We start from the raw sequence: 20,679 nt of genomic DNA on the forward strand, positions 1-20,679 counted from the left end.
TGTGTGAATGAGAGGGAGGATAGAGGAATGGTGAGTATGCAAGGAGTAGAGGTGGCGAAGGTGGATGAGTTTAAATACTTGGGGTCAGTATTTCAGAGTAACGGTGAGTGTGGAAGAGAGGTAAAGAAGAGAGTACAGGCAGGATGGAGTGGGTGGAGAAGAGTGACAAGAGTGATTTGTGACAGACGAGTACCTGTAAGAGTGAAAGGGAAGGTCTACAAGGGGGTAGTGAAACCAGCTATGTTATATGGGTTGGAGACAGTGGCATTAACAAAAAGGCAGGAGTTTGAGCTGGATGTGGCAGAGTTAAAGATGTTAATGTTTGTACTGGGTGTGACGAGGGTGGACAGGATTGGGAATAAGTATATTAGAGGGTCAGCCCAGGTTGGAAGGGTTGGAGACAAAGCCAGAGAGGCAAGATTACGTTGGTTTGGACATGTGCTGAGGAGGGATGCTGAGTATATTGGGAAAAAGATGCTAAGGATGAAGCTACCAAGTAACAGGAAAAGAGGAAGGCCTAAGATAAGGTTTATGGATGTGGTGAGAGAGGACATGCATGTGGTTGGTGTGACAGAGCAAGATGCAGAGGACAGGAAGAAATGGAAACAGGTGATCCGCTGTGGCGACCCCTAACGGGAACAGCCGAAAGAAGATGATGACTGAGATTATAAAAGTTTGCTATATAGCCATTCAGACTTGGTAATTTGCTGAGTTTAAGAGAAGTAACATCAGTGATTCACTTTGCTGTACAGGTTCCTCCATTACAGCCACATGGTCTGAAGACAGGTATGGAAGGGAAAGGAAATTAAAATAATTATCTGTAAGGTTATCCTTGGAGACTTGCAATGAGCTGCAAAATATATCTTTAAACAAATCAGTTAAGCATTAATAATTCTAGAGTAGCTAGTATAATATTTGAACACTTAAAATGTGATGTATAAAGTTTCTTTCTTTTTGCTTTGTCAGTCTACTTTATGCTAGCATTGTGTACTGAAGTAGCCCATTCTGAATCTGTTGCACTGCAGCTAGAGTGAAGCCAGGCCAGCTAAGCATTTAAAACAAAATTCAGTGATATCTGTAAAATAACAAGTTATTTCTGTCTTATCTAAGAAAAGAATTTTTGAAGATTTTCAATGGATTGCATTTTACATCTTAAATCTTTTCCATCCCATGTTAGATCTGGATTTCTTATAAATGGATGACTTTATAAGGAAGTCTCTTATTGCCACATTAAATGTTGGTTTTCTAATATTGGGACTAGTGGGATAGCCATCATAATCTAGTGCTGAAAAGTTTGAATGGTCACTTAGTCAGTTGGTGTATTTATTTGTCTTTGCTGACCAGGAAAGCCATACTGGGCAAAGCCCTTTTCAGTGGTGGCATAGGAAGAAAAGATCCAGCACAATTACATTATTAAGTTACATTTCTTATAATTTCCTGTGGAAGTAAAATTTTATTTTGTGTTTAGGAACAATGTAGTACAGTTCAGTAAGTTGTCAGAGAACTTCAGTGTAGTTATAAGAAAAAGAGGACTTAACAACATTGCTTGTGTAAAGTTACAATTTTTACATCATAAGATGAAAGAGAATACATTTTATGTTAGGCACACAGAAATGCTTAATGACATTATCAATGCAATTAAAGTATAGAATTAAGTTTTAAGAATATGTCATTTCAGAGGGTAGTGTTGTAAGAAGTATTATTGTGAATAGGGAGATATGTCATTACTGTTATTATAGAAAAAAGGCTTAAGATAAATACAAACTATGACTTGGTAGAAATAAAACAGATATTAAGACAAAGGGGAGTACAGATGAATGGGATTAAAATGAAGGTGGACCTGAAGAAGTTTGTGTGGTGAACTCTTCAACTTGGTGAGTAACAGGAGCTTAAGCAGGAGCAATTGAGATGTTTGAGCAGTGCTTTGAAGTTTGAGAGTTTACCCTCTAGTTTTACTTTGGTAGGAATGCTGTTCCTGAGCTTTGAGACATGATGTGAATGGGGTCTATATTATGTTGCAAAATGGCAAAACACTGAACGCCATCTCAGCGACACACAAACAGCGAAGTACAACTTCCACAAATGGCCAGATCTCTGATTTTTATTCCTAGGGAAAAAAATCATTTGGCCATCGCCATGAAATTGCCCTTTTCCCCAGTGTAGTGCGATCTCGAAGTTGGTGTATTTAGTTACAGTGGGTGTGGGGGGTATATCTCCCCCATATTGGGGAGTGTGGGGGCAAAGCCCCCCACTTTGTAATATTTGAGATGGTGTTTCGTGTGTGGTTGACCTACCGATTTTTTCCTTAGGAAAAAAATCTGTGATCTGGCCGTTCGTGGAAGTTGTACTTCGCTGTTCGTGTCGCTGAAAAGGTGTTTGGAGTTTTGCGGATGTTCTTCATCTCACATTGCTGCAGTCCTTACTTATGGGTAGTCCGCTGTCCTCGGTCGGCCCGAATACCAAAGTATTAGGCTGACGTCGGTCATGGCGCCTAGAACTGACATCAGAGCGTCAGGGTATAAAAGCGCATGACCGACGTCATATCCTCAGTCTTTTTTGCCGCATGGTCCGATGCAGAAGCAGCGTTGCAAGTGCCATTCGGCGTTCTGAGATTTTTCGAATTCGAAGTTTCAGACCGATACCAAGTTGGGCTAAGTACCCGTTAGAGTATTTTTGTTTCTTCTTGCCTCACTTATTTAGCGGATCGCAGAAAAAGTGAATAATTGTATTTCTTGTGGGAAACAGATACCGCATAGGGATTACCACCCGCTTTGTATACCTTGTTTGGGACCGGAGCAGCGTAGTAGGGTGTCGGTTTTGTGCTAGGTTCAATAAGCGCACTATAAACGGAGATTAGATTGCGCTAGGTTAGTCTTTGGCAAAGGTGTAATTATAATATGCCGTCGGATCCTCCGGCCGCTTCCACTAAGAAGCGCAAAGACAAGTCTGTAAAGCTTAGGCAGGATGATTCGTCCATTTCGGACGCCGGCCCTTTAGACGCTACAGGGGAGGTGGACCCGGCTGAAGTTCCTGTTGAAACTCAGGGGGAAACTTTGATTTTGCAAGAGGTGGCCTCTCAGGAGTCAGGTCAGGCTGAAGGGGCCTCTCAGGTTACTATTCTCCCTACTGTAGCTAGGGTGGTTAGGCCTTCTGCTACTATCTCTAAGGCTCCTTCTAAGGGCAGGTCTGTTTTGTCTTCCTCTGGTGTCAGTCCTGGTTCCTCAGGGTCTGTGCCCTAAAAGCACATGCTTAAAATGGCAGAAGATTTGATTACTTTAATTAGGGGTTCTATGCCCCCTCCTGATAAGAGGCCCAGGGTAGAGACAGAGTTGGAAAGTTTGGAACAGGCCTCAGATGATTCAGAGTCTTCTGTGGAAGACATGCAAGATTTTCCTACTTATTCGATTCTGATGCAGAGGATTCCACTCCTTCTGCTTCTGCCCCTGAGGATTTTTCATTTTCAGAAACTTTACATTCCATGAGGGAACATTTTAAGTGGGAAGGACAGGATTTATCTGATTCCCGGAAAAGGCTTAGGGAATTCTTGTTTCTACCACAGCATAGACCCTTAGCTATTCCTCCAGTTTTGGATGTTGTTCAAGATGTTTTCTCGAGGCTTCCCTTAATCCAGATTCTGTGCCTCCTGCCCAGTCAAACCGGACAGGTATTACAGGGTGCCTGAGGCTCATAAGTATCTGTATAAAGTCCTAGAGCAGACCCAGAAACCATTAGTCAGGGGCCTAAGGGTGTTAGAGCTTCTGTTGTAAAAATCCGGTTCCTCTAGATAAAGAGGCTAGAGCTTTGGATAGATGGGGTAAGAAGGTGTATACCTCTTCTACGTTGGCAATGAGGGCTTTAAATTGCCAGTTTCATATGTTGAAATATCAGAATTTCCTTCTTTCTCAGCTAAAATCTAAAGTGGATGCTTTAGCAGAGGGTATAGAGTGTAAAGAATTGCAAGATTTGGTACATGTCTCTGAACAGGTGGGCAAGCATTCTTTGCAGTGTGGCTTTGATGCTGTACAGGCTTCTTCTAGGGTGGCGCCACTGGTTCAGTTATTCGAAGGCACGCCTGGCTTAAGGATCAGAATTTGTCAGAGCATGTTAAGACTAGAATTCTGGATGCTCCTTTACAGTCTGAAGTTTTGTTTGGTCCTCCTGTGGAGTCTGTATTAAAGAAAATGGAGGACAAGGCTAAGTCTATGCAGACTGTTAAAGATTTTTGCAGGTGCAACCTCCAAAGTTTAGTAGAAATTGGCCTGCTAAAGGATGGACGTCCTTCTTCTGATTCTCAGTCTAGGGGCAGATCTAGACGTGGTAGGGCAGAGCTCAGAGTTCCTTCAGACCTAGAACATGGAGTTCGCCTGCACAGTCTGCAGGTGAGGGCAGGGGTCAGTCCTTTCGTAAACAGGCCCAATGACCTGCATTTTCAGCTGCCAGATTCCTCTTGCCTGGCAGCTCCTTTGGGAGGAAAGTTAGCACTTTTCAAGCAAAATTGGCTTTTGGTCACCCAGCACAAATGGGTGTTGGACATTATAAACCGAGGCTACAAGTTTTATTTCCATACATTACCTCCTTTCAAAGGTATGCCAGACGTTCCTCCTCGACAAAGGATAGAGGCTCACAAACAGATTTCTTTACTTCTTCAAATAGGAGCTATACAGCCAGTTCCTCTGTCAGAAGTGGGCCTAGGATTTTATTCTCGCCTGTTTCTAGTTCCAAAGAAAGGGAACTCATGGAGACCAATTTTGGATTTATCTATCCTCAACACTTACCTGGACATTCCAAAGTTCAAGATGCTGACGTTACAACAGCTTTTACCTCTGTTGGGAAAAGACACTGGATGGTAACTCTGGATCTCAAAGAGGCTTATCTTCATGTTCCTATCAGGCCAAGTTGCAGGAGGTACCTACATTTTCGAGCTGGAAATTTACATTATCAGTTCTCTGCGTTGCCCTTTGGCTTATCTACTGTGCCCAGAGTGTTCACAAAGGTTCTGGCTCCAGTGATAGCCTTTTTCAGGTTAAGAGGAATTCAGATTTATCCTTATTTGGACGATTGCCTGATTATTGCTCAAGAGAAGGACGAACTTCTTCATCATCTACAGTATGTGATGGCAGTGTTAAGATGCCTAGGGTATTCTGTGAACGAAACAAAGTCCAGTCTAGTACCCTCTCAAGACATGTGCTTTCTGGGTGTGAGACTGAATACAGCTTCCCAGATGGCCTTTTGACCCCGGACAAACAAAGAAGCCTTTCTCTTTATTTCCATCAAATGTCTCTACAGTCCAGGCTGACTGCAAGGACAGTCCTTCAAGCCTTGGGGTTCATGGCATCTTGTATTCTGGTGCTTCCCAATGCCAAACTGCATATGAGGAAGCTTCAATGGTATCTCAAAATGTATGGACACAACACTGCCAAGATCTAGACACTGTCATTCAGATAATACCTTGCATTCAGAAGGAATTTTTGTGGTGGGCTCAGGAATGTCACCTAAACAAGGGACTCTCTGTGACTCGACCAGAGGCGAGTCAGATTCTAACGACAGATGCCTCGGACAAGGCTTGGGAGCACACCTCAATGGAAAATGGGTGCAAGACACGTGGCCTGTCAGACTTCAACATTTGCATATCAACTTGAAAGAGATGTTAGCAGTCCAGTTTGCATTAATGGCTTTCAAGGATTTACTTCATCCAGGGCAGGTGTTGATTCAAACAGACAACACAACTGTCATGTGGTACATCAACAAGCAAGGGGAACCCATTCATACCCTCTTTGCAGGCAAGCGATGATTTTGTGGGAGACTGCTCTCAGTTTACAACTCAATCTTCAGGCAAGGTTTCTGCCAGGAGCACAGAACTCCTTAGCAGATGTGTTGAGCAGACAAATAGTGGATCCTCACGAGTGGAAATTGGATCCTCATGTATTCCAGCAGTTGACAGTGTTATGGGGGACTCCAGACATAGATCTGTTCGCTTCTCCACTAAGTTACCAGTTGCCAAAGTTTTGCACAAAAAAGTTTCATCACACAGCTTGGAAAGTGGATGCTCTGTCATTCAGTTGGAGCAATCTTCATGTTTATGCCTTTCCACCTCTGCCTCTCCTTCCCAAGGTACTCTTGAAAGCCAGACAAGACAAGCCAGCCATGATTCTGATAGCACCGGATTGGCCTCGACAGCACTGGTACCCACTTCTGAGGAGTTTAGTGAGGGAGCCTCCATGGCCTCTACCTTTAATTCCACATCTTTTGTCTCAGGAGGGCAGTCACTTCCTCAATGTCAGGATTCAGTCTCTGCATCTAACAGCCTGGCATATTCTGTTCTAGACCCTGGAGGGTCTCAGCTTCCACAACAAGTTTTGAATGTTATTTTGGAGGCCAGAAGGCCTAGTACCAGGAAAGATAACGCGGATAAATGGAGGAGATTTTTTATTTGGAGCAAAGCAAAGGCATTTGATGTTTCCAAGCCTAATTTAAGTGCTTCTCTTCAATACCTTACTGAGTTATTGGACAAAGGTTTGTCTTTCTCCTCTATAAAGATTCATGCTGCAGCCATTTCTGCTCACTATGATTGTGATCCTCCTTTATTCTCTCATCCTGTGTTTAAGCAATTTCTTAGAGGGGCAAAGAACATAAGACCCCCACGTAGAGCTCCTACTCCTGCTTGGGATCTCAATTTTGTGTTGGAAAAACTTACTCTACAACCTTTTGAGCATGCAGCTACTGCCGAATTAAAGTATTTGTCATGGAAGACTGCTTTTTTGTTGGCCATTACTTCTGCAAGAAGGGTTTCTGAATTACAGGCCCTTATGGCAGTGGAGCCTTTCCTAATTTTTCATAAAGACAGGGTATCTTTGTGTACTAATCCTTCCTTTATGCCTAAAGTGGTTTCTAGTGTGGCTTTAAATCAAACTATTCATTTGCCTACTTTTTATGCAAATCCCCAAAATAAAGGGGAGAAGATTTTGCATACTTTGGATATTCACAGGCAGTTACGTTATTACTTGAGCAGAACCAAGGAGTTCAGACAGTCTCAGCAGTTGTTTGTTTCTTTTGCTTTGGGTTTTCAGGGTAAACCTGTGTCAAAACAAACTATTTCTAAATGGATTGGGAGTTGTATTTCTTTCTGTTATTCCCATCATGGTAAGGAGGTTCCGGCTGGAGTTAGACCTCATTCCACTAGGGCTACTGCCACTTCTACTGCCTTTCTAAGAGGGGTAGCTACAAAGATATTTTGGAAGCAGCTACTTGGAGTTCAGTACATACTTTCTCTAAACATTACCACCTTCCTCTTTATTCTAAATCTAGGGCTGGGTTTGCCACTGCAATATTACAGGGCATTTTAGCAGCCCCTAATGCTTTATGATATTTCCATCCTCCCATTCCCGTTGCTTTGGGATTCTACCCATAAGTAAGGACTGCAGCAATGTGAGATGAAGAACATAGTACAGTTTTGTACCTACCATAAATGTAGATGTTCGAAGATCCACATTGCTGCAGTCCAATTTACCCTCCCTCCTTCCCCACTGCTGTTTGTTATGGTTATATAGTTTGGGTGGTGGTTGTTGTTGGACATGCTTTTGGGAGGTATTCTGTTTTTGACTGTGGCCTCTATGTTTAGGGCCTTCTGACATCTGGGGCAAGAAAAGACTGAGGATATGACGTCGGTCATGCGCTTTTATACCCTGACACTCTGATGTCAGTTCTAGGCGCCATGACCGACGTCAGCCTAATACTTTGGTATTCGGGCCGACCGAGGACAGCGGACTACCCATAAGTAAGGACTGCAGCAATGTGGATCTTCGAACATCTACATTTATGGTAGGTACAAAACTGTACTTTTCAGCGACATAATATAGACCCAATGTGAATACATGGATTTGCCTGCAGAGTTACATGCCCTGTATATTAGTAGTAGATATTGCACACCTGAGCAGAGATCTCTGATTAGAGAGTAGGGCTGTATAGTATGCAGTAATGATGGGAATTTTTCTGGGTGATGGCTATGTCTAAATGTTGACATCAGTTGTGTGTAGGTTAGGTAGTTTGGAAGTTCTAGCCAGGTGAGCTGTTTTAAAGCATGACAGTGCTGTGCCTTATATGAACGATTGGTAGCAAACTTTGCTACCTTAATGTAACATGATGCTTGTGTGTGTGTGTGTGTGTGTGTGTGTGTGTGTGTGTGTGTGTGTGTGTGTGTGTGTGTGTGTGTGTAGGTTAGTGAGGATGGGGGAAGTGTTTAGCAGAAATGTAAGTAAGTAAGTTGAGACTAGTGTTGCCCTTGCTGTGTCTGTAAGGTATGCCTTGGCCCTATAGGGGGCTGAATTTCGGGTGTGTTATTTTTTAATAGATTGAAGGACGTGCTGGTTGAACATGAGTTTGTCACCTGTTTTTATGCATAGAACCTTGGATTAGGTTACTGTTTCAGTTTTGGTGGTGTTGGCAGAGGTTATGACGAAGAACTGTTTATGATTGAGGTAAGGTTTTGAGGTAAAAGCAACATCTTTGTTTTGTGGGATTAAGTAGTAAGTTGTGATTTTTTTTTTTTTTTGGTAGCCAAACTTCCACTCCAGAGAGAGAAAGGTTTGAGTGCTTTCCTGTAACTTTGATAAGGAAGGGGCTGCACATTTCAAAGTTGAGTTATGTACTGTATTATATTGGCTGGGTGGGTGGTGGTATGAAGCTCATTAGTAAAGATGTTGAAGAGAATGGCTCCAAGTATGGATCCCTGTGAGACTCCAATGTTTACTAGTAGAAAGGATGAGAAGGTTTATTGCCATTTGATGTCTTGTTTCCTTTGAGAAAGGTAGCTAATGAACTGTGATTTGGAGGGATGGGGGAGGCCTACAGATGTGAGTTCTGTGAGAAGGTTATAGTGCAACATGGAATCAGATGCCTTTGTTAGGTCTAAGAAAAGAATAGACACTTGTTTTCCATCTTTTCTATACTTGTTTATGGTTAATGGTGAAATTCAGAAGTGCACTTGTGCTGTGGTCAGGCCTCAATCCATGTTGGGTATTAGAGAGAACTTTTACTAGAAATAAGGTGGTGCATCTGTTAAGAATGGATTCATTTGTGTAGAATTTTTGACAATGGTGACAGGGTAGCAATAGGCCTGTAGCTGTTAAAATCAGTTGATTGGCCTCCTTTATGTAATGGTATAAGGTACAATTATTTCTAGATAAATGGAACATATTTTTCTGATATGGACATATTTATTAGGATCTCGACTGGAAAAACTCTATATCAGCAGCCAGTTATAAGTAATCATCTGGGAGTTGGTTGAGGGTTAGAGTGGCTGGCCTTAACTTACATGGAAGCTTTTTATTGTAGAAGTGGGTACAAGGCTAAAGTAAAATAACTGTGGATGACTATGGCTGGTGCAGGGTAGTGTGAGGGGTGTACTAGTATTACTGTTGGCTAGGGATTATATTGTCTGACTAAAGTAGGAGTTAAATTGTGAAGCGGTTGGATTTATGGTTTTGCTAGCTGACTAGGAGAGTGTGATGGTTTGTCCTGAACATAAAAGTTTATTTAGGTTTAACTAGGATAGTTTTGGATTGTTCGATGTTTGATTTGAAGGCTAGTATTGAAGTTTTATTTGTCAGCTTTAATCTGGTGTTATGTAAGGTTTTTAAAGTGTCTAAATGTCTGAAATGAGGCTCAAGGTATACTGTTATAGCAGCCTTTCCATACATTGTCTCTTTTGTGCATCATTTTTTTATTTCCTTAATTACCCATCTGTTATAGGGGAGGAGTCTGTGAATAAGTTTAGAGTAGGAGTAGTGGGTGGGAGTTGGAGGTAGGGGAGCAGAATGAACCTGAACATTGCTATGGCAAATGGAGCGGGTTTCACCTGGCTGTACCGTTGTTGTAATGAAAAACAGTTAGTGAAGAATTCCAGATATCAAGTAAGATGTATAGCTAAGATCTGTATTGTACTAACTTTTTACTGTTTAATAAAGTAGAACTAAAATCTTTAAAATCTTGAAGGTTCTGTAGATTTAGTGTTTGTTTATAAGTGTAGTTATTTTAGGATGAAATTCTAATTAAGGGTTAACAATATAGTGTACAGTAAATTATCATAGATCCTTCTTTAAAGGTTTGAGTAGCAAAAAAGAAATCCATCCTGGACCATCTATGGACTGAAAAAAGAAAAGTGAATTAATTTCTTTTAGTAGGGAGAAATCTGGAAGTGTTTAACAAATGAAGATATTTCAGTATGTCTGGAATGGACTCAATTTCAAGAGACATGAACTTGTGAAGTACGTTTTGTATCATTCTTAAAGTTAAATATTTCATTGATTATAACAGTTGAAGTAATAATGTATGTTCTTCGTGTTTTACTGTTGCAGTTATCAAATTTGGGTTATCTGCCTGCAGGTAGCCCTCAGCCAGCCTGAATACCAGTCTTCTGATTTCTGCGTCGGATGCTGTCGCTTCTTCCATGACGTCAGGTCGTCAGAGGTATAAAACATGCAGCCGATGCCATTACATCAGTTTTTCTTGCCGTGTGGTGCCTGAAGCAGAAGCAGTTCAGAAGTGCCGGTCGTCCGTCTCCTGAAATTTTCATTTTCGAGTTTCAGACCTGAAGTCTTCAAAAAGATAAGTACCCCGTTGGGGATCCTTTTTTCTTGTTCTAACCGATGTCAGAAAAAATTAACAATTGTCTTGCCTGTGGAAAGCAAATACCTCATAGAGATTTTCATTCTTACTGCGTCACCTCCCTAGGCCCAGACCACGACGTCCCTCACTGTCAGTTTTGTACCTTGTTCAATGCCTGAACTATTAGTCGTTGGGCTATTTTTGTAGCTAAATACTTTCGTTCTCGATCTTCGTACTCCAAAATGGCGTTGTTAAGCCATCTGACTACCGATCTTCCAAAAAAAGTAAGGATAAAGACAGAGACAGACCGCATAGGTCCACAAATGCAGACAATGCTTCTGTTAAGATAGTCACCAGTCCACCAATAGTCAGTGAGGCACTTTTGCAGCCCCTGATACCCACTACTACAGATTCACTGGCCTCTACTGAGACCCATTTGGAGTCCGGTATGCTGCAAGATGCTTCTTCGACTATGGAACCTGCGGATGTCTGTACCTTGGATGGGTCTGGAGCAGCTGTGCAGTCACCGGCTTCTGAGGGTGTATTCAGGCCTACCGACTTTCATATTAAACTGATGACTTCGTTTCAAGCTCGAAATACCTTATTCCTCAGGCCTAAAGCTCACACTACACCTAGAAAACCGATGACCAAACCGCATACTCAGGCCCATATGCCTCAAAATCAAATGATTAGAACGGCTGAAGACCTTATTACTTTAATTAGGGGAAGCCAACCTTCCCCCTTTAAGAGACCTAGAACCAATTTTCCTTCTGACTCTTCTGTTCAGGAATCTGATATCTCTTTTCCTTCTGACTACCAGGATTTACCCTTATCTACCTATGAGGCTTCTGATGCAGAGGATTCCATTCCCTCTCCTTCCCCTCCAGAAGATTTTTCTTTTGGTGAAACCTTGCATACACTTAGGAAGCATTTCCGCTGGGAAAGCCAGGACTTTTCTGAGTCCAAAAAGAGACTTTTTACTCCTGCCTCAACACAGGCCTCTAGCTTTCCCTCCTGTTCTGGAGATTGTAGATTATGTTTTCTTGGAATCCAGCCTTACCCCAAACACTTTGCCTCCAGCTCCCAGGAAACCTGACAGGTACTACAGAGTACCTGACTCTCACAAATTCCTCTTCAAAAATCCCACTGCAGATCCAGAGACCATTTCCCAAGGACCAAAAGGCATTAAGGCTACTACTGCCAAAAATCCTACCCCTTCTGATAGGGACTCTAGAGCTTTAGACAGATGGGGTAAGAAGGTAAACACTTCTGCTACTTTGGCCATTAGGGCTTTAAATTGCCAGATTCATATGTTAAAGTATCAGCAGCATATTATGGGACTATTAAAACTGAAAATGATGTTGATTCCTGCCTGTGCTGAACACAAAGAGTTGCAAGAGTTAATGCATTCTGCTGAACAAGTTGGTAAACATACTTTGCAATGTGGTTTTGATGCTTTGGAAGCATGTTGCAGGGCTGCTGTCACTGGGTCTGTACTTAGAAGGCATGCTTGGCTTAAGGAGCAAAACTTGCCAGATCATGTTAAAGCTAAATTACTGGATGCACCTTTAAACCAAGACTGCCTTTTTGGCAACAGAGCAGAAGAAGTCCTCAAAAGGATGGAGGAAAAAGCTAAATCTATGCAAACTGTTAATGATTTCTTACAAGTACAGCCTCCTAGATTCAGTAGGCATTGGCCTTCAAAGAACTGGTCTTTTCCAGTCCCTTCCAGGCCTTCTCATGCCAAACCCAGGAGCAGCAGACCACCAAGACTTCAGTCTCAGGCTATGCACAGATCTAAGCAGTGGGGGGCTCCCACTTCCAAAGCAGGGAGTAGTGGGCCACCCCCTTTGGAAAAATGGCACAATGACTTATCCTTAACTCTTCCAAGCCCTGCTCAACTACTGGCTCCCTTAGGAGGAAAGCTTGCCCTGCATGCAAAAAACTGGGAACTCATTATCCAGGACAAATGGGTTTTAAACAGTTTCCCTAGGATACAGGTTCCACTTCCACTCATTACCAACCCCAAGTGGATGGCCAAACCTCCCCCCAAATCAGTGGGTGGAGGCCCAAAAACAAGTGCTCTCTCTCCTCAGTATCAGGGCTATTCATCCTGTCCCCGCAGAACAAAAGGGACAAGGTTTTTATTCAAGACTGTTCCTGGTTCCCAGAAAAGAAACCTCCTGGCGTCCTATTCTGGACCTGTCTTTCTCAACACCTTTCTGGTGGTTCCATAATTCACAATGCTAACTCTTCAACAGCTTCTTCCTAAGCTAGCCAAGGATGCCTGGCTGGCAATCCTAGACTTAAAGGAAGCTTACCTGCACATCCCAATAAGGGAATCCTGCAGACAATACCTACGTTTTAGGGTGGGCTCCATGCACTATCAGTTCTCTGCACTTCCCTTCGGCTTATCTACAGTGCCCTGGGTATTCACAAAGTGCCTAGCTCCAGCCACTGCATTTTGCAGGCAGAGAAATATTCAGATTTACCCATACTTGGACGATTGCCTGATTCAGGCAGAAAGTCAGGGCTTGCTATTACAACACCTGGCATTTGTAAAGAGACTTCTACCCTCACTGGGGTACACCATCAATGAGAAGAAGTCACACCTAGTACCCTGCTAACAGATTGTATTCCTGGGAGCAAGCTTGAACACAACTTCCCAGATGACATTCCTCACTCTGGAGTAACAAGTCTATTTGACAACCTACTTCAACCTACTGGCCACAAAAACCCAGCTCTCTGCAAGGAAGATCCTACAAGCCCTGGGATTCATGGTCTCTTGCATTCTGTTAATTCTATATGCAAGACTGCATATGAGGCAACTTCAGTGGTATCTGAAAAGTCTATGGTGTCAATATTCTCAGGACCTAGAAACAATAATTCCTGTCATTCCTTATCTAAGGACAGAGTTCCTTTGGTGGGCAGAGGCCTGCTACCACAACAAGCGACTCCCTTTCACTCTACCCCCTGCCGCCCAAACCCAAACAACAGACACATCAGACTATGCATGGGGGGCTCACATGGCAGGGCAGTGCATTCAGGGCATATGGACCTCAAAACAGATGCACCTGCATGTCAATCAAAAAGAAATGTTAGCTGTACAGAATTCTCTGACAGCCTTCAAAGACCTTATTCTTCCAGGACAACTACTGGTAAAGACAGACAACACTACAGTTATGTGGTACATAAACTAGCAGGGGGAACTCATTCCTACCTACTCTGTAGACTAATCATGGTTCTGTGGAACACAGCCTTGAACTACCAAGTGAACCTGCAAGCTCAATTCCTGCCAGGCAAACTAAATTCACTGGCAGATGATTTAAGCAGAAATCTCATAGACCCAAAGGAATGGAAACTGGAACCCAACATATTCAAGCTCTTGAGGAATGCATGGGGGACACCAGAGGTAGACCTGTTTGCCTCCCCTTAGAACTACAAATTGAACAAATTCTGCACCAGAACTCCCCACAGTCAAACTTGGAAAGTGGATGCCCTGTCCTTTTTTCTGGGAAAGCCTCTCAATGTACGCCTTTCCTCCTCTGCCTGTCCTCTTGAAGGTTCTGCTAAAGATCAAACATGACAAGCCATGGACAATACTGATTGCCCAAGACTGGCCACACCATCACTGGTCCCCTTTTGCGCAGTCTGACAGGGCTACAACCATGGCACCTGCCACAGACTCCCTCCCTGCTGTCCAGAAAAGGGCGGATTCTGCACCCTCAGCTTCAAACCCTGAACTTGCAGCCTGGCTAATTCCCTGAGCTCACCCCTAGCAACCCTCAGCAAGCAGGTGCTGGATGTCATTCTTGAGGCAAGGAGGCCTAGTACTAGAAAATCCTATTCAGAAAAGTGGAAAAGATACTGTTCCTGGAACCAGGCTCAGGGGAGGGGCACAACACTGCCCAGCTTACCCCATATTCTAGATTATTTAACAGAAATGCTGCACAAGGGCCTATCTTTCTCTTCAATTAAAATTCATGCCTCTGCCATTTCAGCTCATTATAATACTGAGACACCCCTCTTCTCTCATCCCCTGTTAAAACAATTACTTAGAGGGGCCAAAAATGTAAGGCCCGCCCAGGAGAGCTCCCACTCCAGCCTGGGACCTTAACTTTGTATTGGAAAAACTCACTCCTCCACCCTTTGAACCAGCTGCTACTGCAGAACTGAAATTCCTTTCCTGGAAAACAGCCTTACTTCTAGCCATCACTTCAGCAAGAAGAGTATCTGAACTACAGGCCCTCATGGCAGTGAAACCCTTCATTATCTTCCATGCGGACAGGGTTTCCCTCAGGACAAATCCATCCTTCATGCCCAAGGTGGTGTCTAGTGTAGCTCTAAACCAGTCCATTCATTTGCCTACTTTTTTCCCTAATCCTCAAAATAAGGAGGAAAGGATACTGCATTCTCTGGATGTGCACAGACAGCATAGATTCTACTTGGACAGAACTAAGCCTGTCAGAAAGTCTGACCATCTGCTAGTTAGTTTTGCTGCAGGGGCAGAGGGGAAGGCCATTTCAAAGCAAACCATTTCCAAATTGATAGCCCATTGCATCCATTTCTGCTACAAGCACCATGGAAAACCTACCCCACAGGGGATAAAATCACACTCCACCAGTGCTGCATCTACCTCTGCAGCATTTTTCTCAGAGCAGTGCCTACCAGGGACATCCTGGAAGCTGCCACTGGAGCTCTGTACATACTTTCACCAAGCATTACCACCTGCCTATCTTTTCTAAATCCAGAGCTGGATTTGTCGATTCCTGTGCCACTGTCGAGCAGAGACACAGAAGTGATCTCAGGGTGTATTTCCTATTTCCGATCCACTCATCAAGATTTTTCTTGAAGAGTGCTAATGAAGAACTTTGCTTGACATAGATGGGTAGCCTGTTCCAGAGTATGGGAAGTCTCTGGGATAGGAATCTATCCCTCCAGCATGTCCTGTTTATTGTGGTGACAAGGTTTAGGTCCTTAGAGCTTATAGCTCAGAGGGATTGGGATTTCTTTAGGTGTAGCATGTCCAATAGCTCTGGGTTTGACATAGCTTTATATGTTAGGCAGAGATCACCTCTGAGTAGGCGATATGCTATGGAGTAAAGCTGGAGTTTTTTGAGGCGGTCAGTGTAGGGCATTTGTTTGAGTCCAGTAATCCTCTTTGTGAGGTACTTCTGTGGCCTTTCCAGCTGCTGCAGATGTCTTGTGAGGTACATTCCAAAAGGGGCATTGTACTCTATAGTGGGTCTAATGAGTGTCGATTAGAGGGGAACGATGACCTCTTTTTTCCTGGATGAGAACCCTTTTATGATGAGGTGTGCCACGTAGAAAGACTTCCTGACTACTGTGGCGATGTGACTATCAAAGGAGAGACTACTGTCCACCTGGGTCCCAAGGTCTCTTATCACGCATTCGGTGTTAAGTAGATTGCTGCCTATGTGGTAGTTCATGGGTACAGAGTTTTTTTTTGGCATTGAGCTTGAGGCCATGGCTCTGACACCAGGCATCTGTCTCAGAGAGGCCCTTCTGTAGGATGTTCACATCATTTGGGGACTTGACTATGGCTCCTAGTTTGCAGTCATCTGCGAACTTCATTAGCCAGAGGCCTTCTGTGTTAGCCTGTACTTCAGAGAAGTAGATACCAAACAGGAGCAGCCCCAGGACGGAACCCTGTGGTACTCCACTTGTCACTGGTTTGAGGTCAGATTTGGATTCTGCAACTTTTACAGTGTGGGTTCTGTCAGTGAGCCAGTTGGCAACCCATCTTGTGACGTAGGGATTTATGCCTAGTTTATTGAGTTTAGCTATAATTCCAGAATGAGGGATGGTGTCGAAAGCCTTGGCGAGGTCAAGATAGGCTGTGTGAACCACCTTACCCTCATCTACGGCTTTGGTGACTGCCTCAAAGAAGTCACTCAGGTTCAGGAGGCATGATCTGCCTTTCACAAACCCGAACTGGGTGGGATCCAGAGTTTGGAGGTTACCAATGTCTTTGTTTATGAGTTCCATGATGATATGTTCCATGGCTTTGCAGACCAGGCTCATCAGGCTAATAGGTCTATAGTTCCCGGGATCAGTGGTGGCTCCCCCTTTGTGGAGTGGGATAACTGTTGCTGTGCGCCATTCAGTAGGCACAAAGCCTGATGCGAGGCTATTATTGAACATGGTGCTTAAGTGGGGACCCAGTTCATTCTGAAGTTCATGTAAAACGCAGCCTGGGATGTTGTCCGGTCCTATGGATGCTGTGTTTTTGTCTTTAGAGAGTGCAGCTTTCACCTGCATAGTTGTGATTACAGGGACTCTGCATTCTTCCTGTATAGGTATGGGCCCTTTAGGGGGTGGGGGTAAAGTTAGCACTGAACCTATCTGCCAGGATGTTGGCAATATCAGTTCTGTAATTTTCGTGCCTTTGTGCTGTAACTCAGAGCAGATCTGGGTATTGCCATTGAGATTCTTGACATAACTATAGAATGCTTTGTGGTTGTCTTTGGAATTAGTGGTGATTTTATTTTCGTAGCTAGCTATGGAGGATCTTATAAAGGATCTCAGCTTCTTACTGATGCTGACCAAGGAGCTCCTCCACTCATGGGATTTTACTCTCTTTGGCAACAGTTTCTTCCTTCTGTTGTACAATTTGTTTATGGCAGGGGACCACCAGATTGGCTTCCTTTTTCTATCTGGATAAGTCGTCCATAAATATAATCACGAAAATTTTAACATGCAAACACAATTGCTAAAAGTTCTTTCTCAGGTTGGGCATACTGCATCTCTGTTTAGGTAAGAGTTCTCAATGCATAGGCTACTTGTCTACCCCCTTGAAGAATGACTGCACCTCGACCAAACTTAGAAGCATCACAGGAAAGAGTAACCAGTTTGTGAACATCATAGTAGTATTGGCAATTTTCTGTTTCAGGACATCAAATACTCTTTGTTGGTGTTCTGACCATGACCAGGTTACATCTTTGCATGTCAACTCCACTAAGAAAACTGAAAGTTGACTTAAAGTTGGATTGAACTTGCCTAAACAGTTGACCATGCCAAGAAAACATTGTAAAGACTTGAACATTGTCTGGAGCTGGCATCTCGAGAATTGCTATTTGCTTGGAAGGATCTGGTCGTAAGCCTGCATTGGTAAACAAATGACCAATGTAAGTAACTTCTCATAGTTTGAATTTGCATTTCTGAGGATTTAGCTTAAGGTTTACTTCATGTGCTCTTTCCAGAACTTTCTTGAGGTTTCTATCATGTTCAACTTCACCATTGCCTCCTACTAGAATATCATCTACTGTAATAGCACACGGATAGCCGGAAAAGAACTGTTCCATCACACACACTGAAATATTTCACTGACAGAATTTATTCTAAATGGCATTCTCAGAAATGTTTACCTCCTGAATGGCATACCGAATGTGGTTAACAATGAAGATTTTTGGTCATGGAAAATTTGCCAAAATGAACTCTTTGCATCTAAGACAGAAAAAAACAGTGGCATTTGGCATAAGGGCAGCATCTTCCTCAACTGTGCACATAGGATGATGAGGTCTTTTTAAAGCTTTGTTCAAATCTCTTGGATCATTACATATTCTGATATCGTCTGAGCTTCTCTTATGAGCTGCTACTATGGAGGATACCCATTCACTTGGTTCTTCTACTGTTACTCTTGGCTGCACCATTTTGTCTAGGTCAGCTTTGACTCTGTTATGCCTAGCTACTGGAACTTTCTGTGCTGGTCTGATAAGTGGGATGACCTCTGGGTTTAACTTCATGAAGTATACAACTGGGAGTTTGCCTAGTTTGTCTTCAGAAATATCAGTATACTCAGAAAAAATTGTTTGGTTGAAATTTGAGCTGTTCTCATTCTAGCTTACATAGTGGACCACTTTATTAAATGAAAGCAGTTCCATTTTCAAACCGTCTCTGAGGCCTAATAATGACTGCACGTGCCTCTTAACTGTGTAAAACTGCAAGTCATAGCTCTTTCCCAGCAGAGTAATATGGAAGTACTACTGAGCCTTCGGTTTGAATCTTTTCACCACTGTAAGCAACAAGCTTTACACATTTTGCCAAATCAAGTTATTCTGCAGCCCTTACTCTAACAAAAGTTTCTACTGACATAATATTGCACTTTGAACCAGTATCTACTTTGAGCTCAGCAGGACTCTCATTAATCTGAACATTACAAAAGATTTTGTTCTTTGCCCACAAATCTACTGCGTTGACAGTTTCACCAAACACAGGCACACCATCAACAGAAAAAGTAGGGTTGCAGCTTTCTAATTAATAAACTTACCTCTTTGAATGATCTCGTTTAATAAAAGAATGTGCCTTGTTTGACTTACAAAACCCTTTGAAATTATTCCACTTATTGCAAGAATTGCACTGCTGACCAAATGCTAAGAACGTTTCTCATTTGAGTTGATGGTTGCCACCACAGTTGCGACAATTGTCAATAAAATCTGGTACTGCAGCTAACTTCGTTGATCTATAATTGGCATTAGAGTTGGAGGTGGCCATGAGCCCTTATACTGAGTTTATCCCGGCTTTTACTGAAGCAGCCCTGCCCTTAGGCCTGTGTCTTTTAACCTTGTGCTACATACTGTCTACATTAGCTCTGAAAGGTACTGGAAAACATACCCTCTCATATGTAAGCATATTGGTGTACTTTTCTGCAAGCTCCTATATCTGACAAATCTCAATGGCCTTCTTTTATGTCAAATCACTGTAGCGAAGCAAAATCTTCTCACTGTATCATTATTAATACCACACACATGCCTTGTCTTTTATCAGCTCATCTCTCAGATCACCAAATCTGCACGTTTTAGATTTATTTCTCAAGTCAGTTGTGTATGTTATGTAAAATAAGTGCCTTTCCATTATAACATTTGTTTGGGGGTTACATATTTCTCTAAATGTATGTTTTTAAGTATTCATGGTCTTCCAGCTTTTCAGCCAGTACAAGAATATGGGAGTCTTCCCCCTCACCTGCAAACAGAGCAGGTGCATACACAAATGAACGCTCTCTTTTAATGGCTTCTGAACCAGCTAAATTAAACAGAATAAATGCCTTTGTCAGAAAAAGCAGCCTGTATGAAAATGTCATACTTTTGCTCAAACACTCTCCAGTTTTCTGCAGTTCTATCAAACACAAGTGGTGGGGTCTGTGAAATTCTTCTGCCATGCCAACAGATTAGAGTAAAACACAATGCAATCTTGGCTCTTATTATGTACAAACATGCCCACAAACAGGTACTTGTAATAATATTCAAATGCACAATAAACTCTTTGAAAGACTGTACTTTGCAAAATATTCTTTGAAATGACTATACTTTGCAAAACAAACTGCACTGTAATACTGCACACACTCGCCAACACTTTGCACACTTCTGATATTTCGAATAGCTTTAGTTAATGTGAACAAGTAGTACACAGCAAAAAAATGTAGTCATTTTCCCTTTTTATACATTTTATAAGATTTGGGTATTGTTTCAAACATTTTCTTAATTATTTTGAATATTTTTATCAATATGTTACAGTTTCAGACATTTTGTTTAATTAGAAATTTGTTTTGAGCGTTCTGAGTACTTCGTTTTATATTCATAGTGAGAAAAATCATTTATGCAAGTTTTAGTACCTGGAATTCGTTTCTGACCTGTTTGTGAGTTGATTGAGCAGTAGGGGTGATCCACTTCTGTATATTCCTCCATTTCTAACTGATTTGCCTCATGGTTGTGACTCTGGATCCCATTTTGAGACCATGTCACTCATCTTGTACATCTGAATAAGATGAAGAGGTTTGGGTGTTCATTTAAGTAGTCTATTACATACAAACACATCAGGATGGATGGTAGGAACATTAAACCTAAATGAACTAACTAACTGACTGACTATGAGACACATGTATGCTATCACTCTGGCTGCTCACTCAAAATGGCACTCTTGCTTGCACATACTTGGTACTTATTTGCATGTATCCACTGACAGAAATGCTTCATAAAGGTATATCACACACTCTGATCAACACCCCTCACTGAGGGAGAAGGGTCCCCATGAAGACGCCTTCTCTGGCGATCTTTTGGA

At 42.5% G+C, this 20,679-nt stretch overlaps 1 protein-coding gene across 1 annotated transcript in view; it reads left to right on the forward strand.

Annotated features, from left to right (window-relative positions):
* The window catches only part of NPHP1 (nephrocystin 1), a 1,368,595-nt gene that overhangs the window by 1,305,224 nt on the left and 42,692 nt on the right, over positions 1 to 20,679 (forward strand). The gene's annotated exons all lie outside the window — the stretch shown is intronic.

Source organism: Protopterus annectens, chromosome 1.part2, assembly GCF_019279795.1.
Source record: "Protopterus annectens isolate FY-2018-M chromosome 1.part2, PAN1.0, whole genome shotgun sequence".
NCBI lineage: Eukaryota > Metazoa > Chordata > Ceratodontiformes > Protopteridae > Protopterus > Protopterus annectens.